At 43.4% G+C, this 10,616-nt stretch overlaps 1 protein-coding gene and 1 pseudogene across 1 annotated transcript in view; one reads left to right on the forward strand and one right to left on the reverse strand.

Annotated features, from left to right (window-relative positions):
• Positions 1 to 10,616, reverse strand: part of LOC144482285 (uncharacterized) — an 872,976-nt gene that overhangs the window by 11,135 nt on the left and 851,225 nt on the right. The window lies entirely within an intron of this gene.
• LOC144482215 (histone H2B pseudogene) lies at positions 3,350 to 3,736 on the forward strand (annotated as a pseudogene).

Genomic DNA, 10,616 nt, shown 5'->3' on the forward strand with positions numbered 1-10,616 from the left:
ACTGAACCATAAACCAACAACAATGTTGTGCTTGGGGCCTGTGCTTGCAGAGCACAATGGATCAGAACTCCAGCAAGTGAACCTCTTGGCCATCTCTGCTGGGTGTGTGAGTGACACTTACTGTGTGTGAGGAGCTGGCTGTAATTCACCTTGTGTGAAAGAATCGCTCCATTTATTCTGCTGGTTTCAACTCTTTGCCTGTCAGAAGGAAAAATGTTGATTAAATTTAAGAGGATAGGTAGAAAATACACTATACATTGAATATTTTATCAATTGCTTATCAAGCGCAAAGGAAGAACAGTCAAACAGAGTCAGTGTGTGATTCCACTGCCGTCCTGCAACACATGCACTGAAATACAGGTACAGAGACTGACAGATACAGAATAAAATGAACACACTGATATTGTGGATGAGAGCGATACAAACAAAAATAAAACTAATACCACCAAGAAGAGAATTATTACTACATGCAGTCACATGCACCACCTTTGGACAGACACACAATGAGACCCAGATACAGAATGAATCATAAACTCAGATATGTTCTCATCCATTCACAGATACAAATCCCACACTCACATGCTCTATCAGTGAGTAAATCCCACACTAAGCTTTAAAGTTCTTTGAGGAGGCAAAAGGAAGTTCGATAAAGGAGAACCAGTGGACGTGATTTATTTAGATTTCCAGAAGGCCTTCTGACACGGTGCGGAGTCGGAGACTGTTAAATAAGTTAAGAGCCCATGATGTTAAGGGTAAGATCCAGGCATGGATAGAGGATTGGCTGACTGGCAGAAGGTGGGGATAAAGAGGTCTTTTTCAGGATGGCAGCCGATGTTGAGTGGTGTGCCTCAGGGATCAGTGCTGGGACCACAACTTTTCACCATATACATTAACAATTTGGAAGCAGGAAGTGAAAGCTCTGTTGCTAAGTTTGCAGATGATACAAAGACATGGAGAGGGACAGGTAGTACTGAGGAAGCAGGGAGGCTGCAGAAGGACTTGGACAGGCTAGGAGAGTTGGCAAAGAAGTGGCAGATGGAATACAATGTGGAAAAGTGTGAGGTTATGCACTTTGGAGGGAGGAATGGAGGCATAGACTATTTTCTAAATGGGGAAATGCTGAGGAAATCAGAAGCGCAAAGGGACTTGGGAGTCATTGTTCAAGATTCTCTTAAGGTTAACCGGCAGGGTCAGTTGGCAGTTCGGAAGGCAAATGCAATGTTAGCATTCATGTCGAGAGGGATACAATATAAGAGCAGTGATGTACTTCTGAGGCTGTACAAGGCTCCAGTCACACCCCATTTGCAGTATTGTGAGCAGCTTTGGGCCCCGTATCTAAGGAAGGATGTGCTGGCCTTGGAAAGGGCCCAGAGGAGGTTCACAAGAATGATCTCTGGAATGAAAAGCTTGTCATATGAGAAACGGTTGAGGACTCTGAGTCTGTACTCATTGGAGTTCACAAGGATGAGGGGGGACCTTGTTGAAACTTATAGGATACTGTGAGGCCTGGATAGAGTGGACATGGAGAGTTTGTTTCCAAAATCAGGAAAAACTAGAACCAGAGGGCACAATCTCAGGCTAAAGGGACGATCCTTTAAAACAGAGATGTGGAGTAATTTGTTCAGCCAGGGACTGGTGAATCTGTGGAACTCTTTGTTGCAGAAGGCTGTGGAGGCCAAGTCATTGAGTGTTTTTTAAGACAGAGATAGGTAGACTTGATTAATAAGGGGACCAGGGATTATGGGGAAAAGGCAGAATGAGGAAGAGAAAAATATCAGTCATGATTGGCGGATAAGACTCGATGGGCCGAGTGGCCTAATTCTGCTCCGATAACTTATGGTCTCACACACTATCAGAGTGAGTAAATCCCGCAATCACACACTGTATCAGAGAGTGAGTAAATCCCACACTCTCACACTGTATCAGAGAGTGAGTAAATCCCACACTCTCACACTGTATCAGAGAGTGAGTAAATCCCACACTCTCACACTGTATCAGAGAGTGAGTAAATCCCACACTCTCACACTGTATCAGAGAGTGAGTAAATCCCACACTCTCACACTGTATCAGAGAGTGAGTAAATCCCACACTCTCACACTGTATCAGAGAGTGAGTAAATCCCACACTCTCACACTGTATCAGAGAGTGAGTAAATCCCACACTCTCACACTGTATTAGAGTGAGTAAATCCCCCACACACACACTGTATCAGAGAGTGAGTAAATCCCGCACTCACACACGGTATCAGAGAGTGAGTAAATCCCACACTGTATCAGAGAGTGAGTAAATCCCACACGGTATCAGAGAGTGAGTAAATCCCACACTCTCACACTGTATCAGAGAGTGAGTAAATCCCACACTCTCGCACTGTGTCAGAGAGTAAGTAAATCCCACACTCACGCACATTACCAGAGATTCACAGTTCCTGAAGGAATCCCACACTCCCGCACAGTTCTTCTGTGGAGAAGGGTCCCTCACACCGACAGCCAGGCGACATTTCCCGTTGGATCTTTTTTTTTAAGTGTTTAAATCACCATCTTTAATTTACTTAGGACAAAACAGCTTTAACTATACCCTCCATGTTCAGTGTCAATTTGCTGATTCAGTGACTTTATTTGGTCTGCGCCCTTGAAACAATTTTCTGTTTCTCTGAACTTGAAGCTTTGCCCCTTCAAGGAGGCGTGGTTCCTTCTGCAGTGCATTCTGAAGCCCTTCTTCTGTATTGAAGCCAACCCAACAGAATCCTCTACGAAATCCAGTCTCTTTTTCGAATGGAAGAAGACATTTCTTTACTAATCCAAACTGTCCAAAATATTCTTTGATTTCTTTGCCGGCCAGGGTCCAGGGCACCCGCGACACGAAGATCTCGAAGCTCTTTCTGGAAGGAGCCGCCGCCATCTTGTAATGGCCGCCGGTCCCGGTGGATCTTTACACACTGACAAACTGGCGCTGGAGATTCTTTGTAAAATGTATTTCCTGATTGTGGTAAGGGGGCTTGTGATTGGCGGAAACTTCTCAATCTGATTGGTCTGTTTTCATATCCACTCAAATGAACCCCTGATAAGTGACTGTAATAACTTTCAAAATGTCGAATCACAATCATTGCTTTCCCAATTCCTCATTAGCATAGTTCTGTGGGACTGTCTATTTACGGTAAGAAGTTTAATAACACCAGGTTAAAGTCCAACAGGTTTATTTGGTAGCAAAAGCCACACAAGCTTTCGAAGCTCTAAGCCCCTTCTTCAGGTGAGTGGGAATTCTGTTCACAAACAGAGTTTAGAAAGACAAAACAAAGTTTATTTAATCAGCGCTCGGAAGGGGTTTGCTTTATTTCTGTGTGAAATTGAACATGGCTGATGAGAAGAAACCAACATCGAAACCAGCTGCCAAGAAGGGGGCGAAGAAAGTGATTAAGAAACCGGGAGCAAAGGGCGGCAAGAAGCGGCGAAAGTCGAGGAAGGAGAGTTACTCCATCTACATCTACAAAGTGATGAAGCAGGTTCACCCCGACACCGGCATCTCTTCCAAGGCCATGAGCATCATGAACTCGTTCGTGAACGATATTTTCGAGCGCATCGCGGGTGAGGCTTCCCGCCTGGCCCATTACAACAAGCGCAGCACCATCAGCTCCCGGGAGATCCAGACCGCCGTGCGCCTGCTGCTGCCCGGGGAACTGGCCAAGCACGCCGTGTCGGAAGGTACAAAGGCGGTGACCAAGTACACCAGCTCCAAGTAAAACTCCCCATGGACTGAAAAACACTCCAAACACAACGGCTCTTTTAAGAGCCACCCACAATCTCTGTGAAAAAGCTGCGCCATCTTTTCCCTTATTGAGTGAATGAGAAATGTCTTTCTGGAGGACAGAGATTTGTCCCGGTGCAGAATGCTGTGAATGGGACTTCATACCCACCCCTCACACACACTTTCACATTGAAGGGACAATCAAACTGAACTGAGAGCGTATTTTAAATCCCAGTCTGGGGATTGTCACGGACAATGGGGAGAAAGAATATCAGGAGGTAATTATTTAAATTTATTTATAACTATATTCAGAGTTTCACGACCCTGAATTAATTTTTTTTTCTCGGTTGATCTGGGAGCAGCTCCCGCAACAGAGTAAAGGCGGGAATGAAGAGGTTATTCTCGGGCTGATCTGTTTATTCCGCAGCTTTCCCAGAGGACGGAATCAGCCAGATCTGTGCACACACAGGACCTGAGTACATTGCAGCGCTTTAAGATCTGCCTCCCCCCCCGGCCTCCCTATTCTCCGGACACAAAGCTGCCTGTTCCACCGGCGGGATCGGGCCGGGAATTCTCTCCGCACTTCCCATTGTAACATTCCCGGCCGCTTTCAGGGGAGAGGATCAGAAATCAGCCGTTTCCCTCTGTCCCTGTGAAGCCTGTGTGAAGGGGTTGGTTGGTAATCTCTTCGTTTCTGCTTTTCCACTGAGCTGAGATTTGCTCCGTTTTAAATTGCTGAACGGGGTCTGATTACCGCGGGTTATAGATAAGAGATTGAGAAATTCAAACTGTTCCTAAAATAGCGCCAGGATTCTGTGAGGGAAAATACAATAAACAGATTATAAAGTGTGAGATTGAAATAGTTTCCTGAACATTCAGGCGTTCCGTTATTTTGTATTTTTCCTGCACTGAAATTGGCGGGTTTTTCCAGTTTGAAAATGTGAACCAATCAAAACCTCCCATTTCTTCTCCCTGGCTCTCCCATTGGTTAAGAATGTGATTGAAATGTGAGTGACCAATCAGAGCTGGAGTCTGGCTGCAGCCTCGCAAACCGCTCACAATGATTATTAATAGAGATTAAACTGACGGAGTCTGGATTTGAGATATTAAATGTACTTTGTTTCCACAGATAAATATTTGACAGATCCAAAACAAACGTGATATTTCCTCCACACAAGTTACAGGGGAAATTGTCGCCAACTCCTTCTCACACACAGTCCGTACATTGTCACTGACAGCTCAGAGACAATGATCAATTCCACAGACCCAAACAGCAGGAGAGACAGATGATGTGCCTATTTGACAGCTCGTTCTCGTACCAGAATGGTCGAGTGGTTAAGGCTTAAGATCCAATGGCCATATGTCTGCGTGGGTTCGAACCCCACTCCTGGTAAATGAATTTTTAACACTACAGTCTGCACCCTCTCCTTTCCTTCTCCCCTCTACTCTATGAACGGTATGATTCGTCCGTTTTACGCAAGAAGCAATACCTTTCACTGTATACCAATACATCAAAACAAACTCAGTGCCATTGATAGGGGGATCCATAAATCCCAGTCCAAATTCTCACCTAATATTGGATCATCACTGTGTCAATCCCACAATAGAGCAGCCACAGCTCCAAATTCAATATCTGATCAAACTGACAAATGGTTTTCGGTTAAAAGTTACACAATGCACCTTAATAATGTGCACTGAGATTCGAGTTAAATACCACCCACATCAGGGGTTTAAAAGTGGCCCATAGTTTGTATCCTCACAAATACATTCGATACAAAGCCTCATCTCAAATACATTCTCAGATTGAGATATTCTGAGGGCTCGTATAACCTGAGATGCAAATTCAGATTTCAGTTGAAAATTCACCCAGATTATGAAACTTAAAGTTACAATATCAATTTGATTACTTTGAATTGAACTATAGCTTATTAACTAATCCTAACTCCCCACTCACACTGAGCAAGATGGACGATACTACATGAATTCCAGACTGAGTTTCCTTTTACATTCATGTCAAAATTCTTACTCAGAATCAGACTGAGTGTCACAGATCAAATCAATGTGAACAACCTGAGTGAAGCTTGCATAGCAATCCCGTATCAGATTGAAGGATACACTATCTTTCACAATTGTGTTCAGAGTGACACAGATTTAATGTTGGGCCGAAATTCACACACATTGTTTGCTTCAAACCTACCACACCAGTGGCCTGTTGCTTTGCTGGAAATTTATATAGAATGAATCCAAACTTATAAATAGATTGAAGATTACATGATGAATCCCATGCTCACACTGAGTCATAGAGTCTGACAGACACACGATAATTCTCAAACATGTGCTCAGTGTTAGATGAATGAATCTCATGCTGCACATGCAGCACCAGAGACTGAAAGTTACATCTGATTATCACACTTACATAGCAGTATCCCAGACACTTGAGTACCAGTGACAGATTCAGAATGATCCCACACTCACACACATTATGACAGTCTGACCAATACACATGATTTGCACCCTTTAGAAACAGCAGCAGATATACTCAGATGCTGAATGAACCCCACTGTATGGTACCAGAAACAGAAACATAAATCCTACCCTAATATTCCATCTTTGTGACAGATCAGAATGCCTGCCAAACTCATACAATTTCAGAGAATACTGAATACTGCACTCGTGCGGTACCAGAAAGATTCCTATTCAGAATTGTGTTTAAATTCATATACAATAGCACTGACTGATAGTCACACACACAAACACACACACACTAACTGAAATGGAGTCTTTAAGCCAAAGGTAGATAGATTGTTGATAAACAAAGACTAAAAGGTATTAAGTTTAGACAGGAGTGTGGAGTCGATGTTCAAATCAGATCAGCCATGATGTAATAGAATGGAGGAGCAGACTCGAGTGTTCTATTCCTGCTCAGAATTTGAATGTTCACGCATGCTATTCTTAAGAGATTCAGAATGAGTCCCAAATTCACGTGCAATATCAGAAAGTAACTGATGGACAAAATCCCTTGCTCAACTACTGTTCCAAACACAGGCTCAAACAATGATGCAACATACATCCTGCAGCAGAAAATGCAAGATACATATGACATATGGTACAGATATATTGCACCAGAGAATGAGAGATACAGAATGAATCCAGCCACAATGAAGGAACAGCAATATATTTCCAAGTGAGAATGGTAAGTGACTTGGAGGGTAAGGTCCATTTAATGGTGTTTCCATGAGTCAACTGTTCTTGTCCTTCTCGAGACGGTAGTGCTCTTTGGTTTGAAAGATGCGACTGACGGAACATTTGTGAGTTCCAGTAGCTCATCTTGGAGGTAGTAAGTACTGCTGCCACTGTGTGTCAGTGGTCAAGGGCATGTGTGTTTACAGATGGGATGTCAATCATGAGGGATGCTTTGTCCGGGATGGTGTCAAACCTCTTGAGTGTTGCTGGTGCTGCATTAACCCAGGCAAGTGGAGATTAATCCATCATACTCCTGATTTGTGCCTGGTAGATGGTGAATAGTGTTTGGCAGTTAGGATCTTTGTTACTCACCATGGGATTTTGTGTCTCTGACCTGCCTTGTAGCCCTTGTATTACATCGCTAGTCCAATTGAAGGTAATCACAAAGATATTGATATAATTTCATTTAATGTCAAGGGACAATGGTTAGATTCTCTCTTGCTGGAAATGGTCTTGGTCTGGTACATGTGTGGTGTGATTGTTATTTGCCACTTCTCAGCCCAAGCTTGGATACTGTCCAGTTCTTGCTGCATTTGCGAGTGGGCTGCTTCGGTAACTGAAGAGTCCTGAATGGTGCTAAACATTGCACAGTCATCAGCGAGCATCTCCAGTTCTGACCTTATGGTGGAAGGGTCTGGGACAGTAACTTGACAAACTCGGGAAATGATCTCCTGAGGATGAAATGACTGACCACCACAACCATCTTACTTTATGCTGGATAAAGTTCCAACCAGTGGAGAGGTTTCCATGATTCCCATCGACTTTGCTTTTGCTGAGGATCCTTGATGCTGAACTCGGTCAAATCCTGTTTTGATGTCGAGGGCAGTCACTCTCATCTCATCTCAGAGGATCATTAGTCAGTGGAATTCCCTTCCCCAGACAACAGTTGAGGCTGGATCATTGAATATGTTCTAGGCTGAATTAGACAGATTATACAAGGGAGTGAATGGTTGCTGCAAAAGTTCAAAAAGTCGATTTGCAGCCACAATGATTTCCTTGGTCCATTCATAGGATGTGTGCATCACTGGCCAGCATTTATTACCCATCCACGGATCGAGTCAACCACATTGCTGTCGCTCTGAAGTCACATGGAGGCCACACAAGATAATTTCATCAGATTTCCTGCGCTAAAGCACATTAGTGAACCAGATGGATTTTTCCAACAATGGTTCCATCGCCATCACTAGATTCTTATTTTCAAATTACTTTTTATTGACATCAAATTCGACCATCTGCTGTGGAGGGTTTCGAACCTGGGTGCCCAGAACATTAGCTGAGTTTCCAGATTAATAGTCTAGCGATGATACCTCGAGACCATCGCCTCCCCTTCTTGAATGATGGTGCAGGACTGAGGGGCTGAATGGCCTGACTCCTGTCCATATTTCTAATATGATAGTAACCGTCATAATTGATTCCATTTTATTTTGATTTTTGGTTTTCATCTTTATTTTCTCTTGATTTTGCTTTCAGCTGGCAGCTGTTCATCATTCTTCCATTCACACCTCCTTCAGACACATCTCTGTTTGCTGTTACTTGTTCCTTTCCCACTCCCTTTAGCCTTGCAGCACCAATTATTTTATTACTTAATCACTCCTGCCCTCCACCTTGCTTTGGAAAGCACAAGACAAAAGGTTCCACTAATTTCAGTAATGAGGCGGGAGCAGGATAAATTAATAATCTGACAGTAAATAAACATCAAACACTGAGTGACCGCAATATGTTAGAGGCAGACATTCAGTGCGTGGAGAAAGGACACACGCAGGTCACAGTTTTGACCTTAAGTAAGGCCGAGAAGGGTGAAATGTGTTGTAAACTGTACATGTTAAAATCCGTCCAGCTGTGAAGAGGCGAATCAAGGGAACAATCAGAGAGACTGAAAAAAGTATTTCATACAATGTGTATCTAATGAAAGCCTGAAGAAAGGAAACTTCACGTTCTCTCTGCTTTGGAACTGTGCTCTCTGCTGTGGAACTGTCTTCTCTGCTGTGGAACTGTGCTCTCTGCTGTGGAACTGTGCTCTCCGCTGTGGAACTGTGCTCTCCGCTGTGGAACTGTGCTCTCCGCTGTGGAACTGTGATCTCTGCTGTGGAACTGTGATCTGTGCTATGGAACTGTGCTCTCTGCTGTGGAACTGTGCTCTCTGCTGTGGAACTGTGCTCTCTGCTGTGGAACTGTGCCCTCTACTGTGGAACTGTGATTCCTGCTGTGGAACTGTGCTCTCTGCTGTGGAACTGTGCTCTCTGCTGTGGAACTGTGCTCTCTGCTGTGGAACTGTGCTCTCTGCTGTGGAACTGTGATATCTGCTGTGGAACTGTGATCCCTGCTGTGGAACTGTGATCCTTGCTGTGGAACTGTGCTGTCTGCTGTGGAACTGTGATCTCCGCTGTGAAACTCATTTCCCTGTTGTGGAAAAGTACTCTCTGCTGTGGAACTGTGCTCTCTGCTGTCAAACTGTGATCTCTGCTGTGGAACTGTGCTCTCTGCTGTGAAACTGTGCTCAGGGGTAACATTTTCCACTCTCCAAACTGCTGAGACTGTTAAAGAATGTAGACAATGTTGGATCCATTCTTCCCATTGCCACTTCCTTTCGTATCCTGTGATGTAGATTATTGGGCCTTGGAGATTTTTCAGCCCTCAGTCCCATTAATTTCTCCAGCACTATATATTTTAGTAATATTAAATCCCCCCAATTTCTAGACCATGGTTCCCGAGCATTGCTGGGAAGTTATTTGTGTGTTCCTCCATGAAGACAGCATGAAAACACTTATTTAATTGCGCTGCCATTACCTTGTTCTCCGTTATAAATTTGCCCATATCCGAATGCAAAGCACCTAAATTTGTCTTTGTTATATTTTTTCACACACGAACATAAGCTTTAATAGTCCAATTGTAAGCGACTTGCAAGTTCACTCTCCTACAGCATTTTATCCCTCTAATCAATCTCTTTATCCTCCTTTCCTAAAATAAAAACTGTTCCCAATCCTTGGGATTGCAACTTTTTCTTTCAACTTTATAAAAATCATCATCAGATCTAATAATACGTAATTTTATTAGCCATGATTAGGTCATTTTTCCTGTTATGTTTCTGCGACTGAAGGAAATGTACAACTGTTACAATGCAAGCATTTCTTCCTTAAATATCAGACACTGCCTATCCACCTTCGTGCCCCTTCATCGAGTTTCCCAATCTATTTTAGCCAACTCACCTGTAATACATTCTGAGTTTCCTTTGTTTAGAGCTGGGACTTCAGTTTAAGCTTGGATTTGAATCTTTGTTCTGACTGAAGACAGGTGTTTCACAAAGCAGACACTCAGTCTATCCAATCTAGAGCAAACCACATTGTGAGCATTGAATGTATTCTACCAAATTGAAACATAAAACGTTCAGATACATCAATATTTCTCCTGGCCGTATAATTAAGGTCTTGAACAATGCGTACTGATAATGGAGCTTTCCATTTGAGAAATTCTGATATTTCTTCCTTTTTCCTCAGCCACTGATCTCCCCACTCTGTGGCTGACAGCATTCTCATCTGTGTCCGCTCTTGTCCCACACCTCTGCTCTCACCCCGTCTCTATATTCTCTGTATTATGATAATGCTTTCTCCTTTAAATTACCAACTTCTTCAATG

This window comes from Mustelus asterias, unplaced genomic scaffold (genome assembly GCF_964213995.1).
Source record: "Mustelus asterias unplaced genomic scaffold, sMusAst1.hap1.1 HAP1_SCAFFOLD_35, whole genome shotgun sequence".
Classification (NCBI taxonomy): Eukaryota; Metazoa; Chordata; class Chondrichthyes; order Carcharhiniformes; family Triakidae; genus Mustelus; species Mustelus asterias.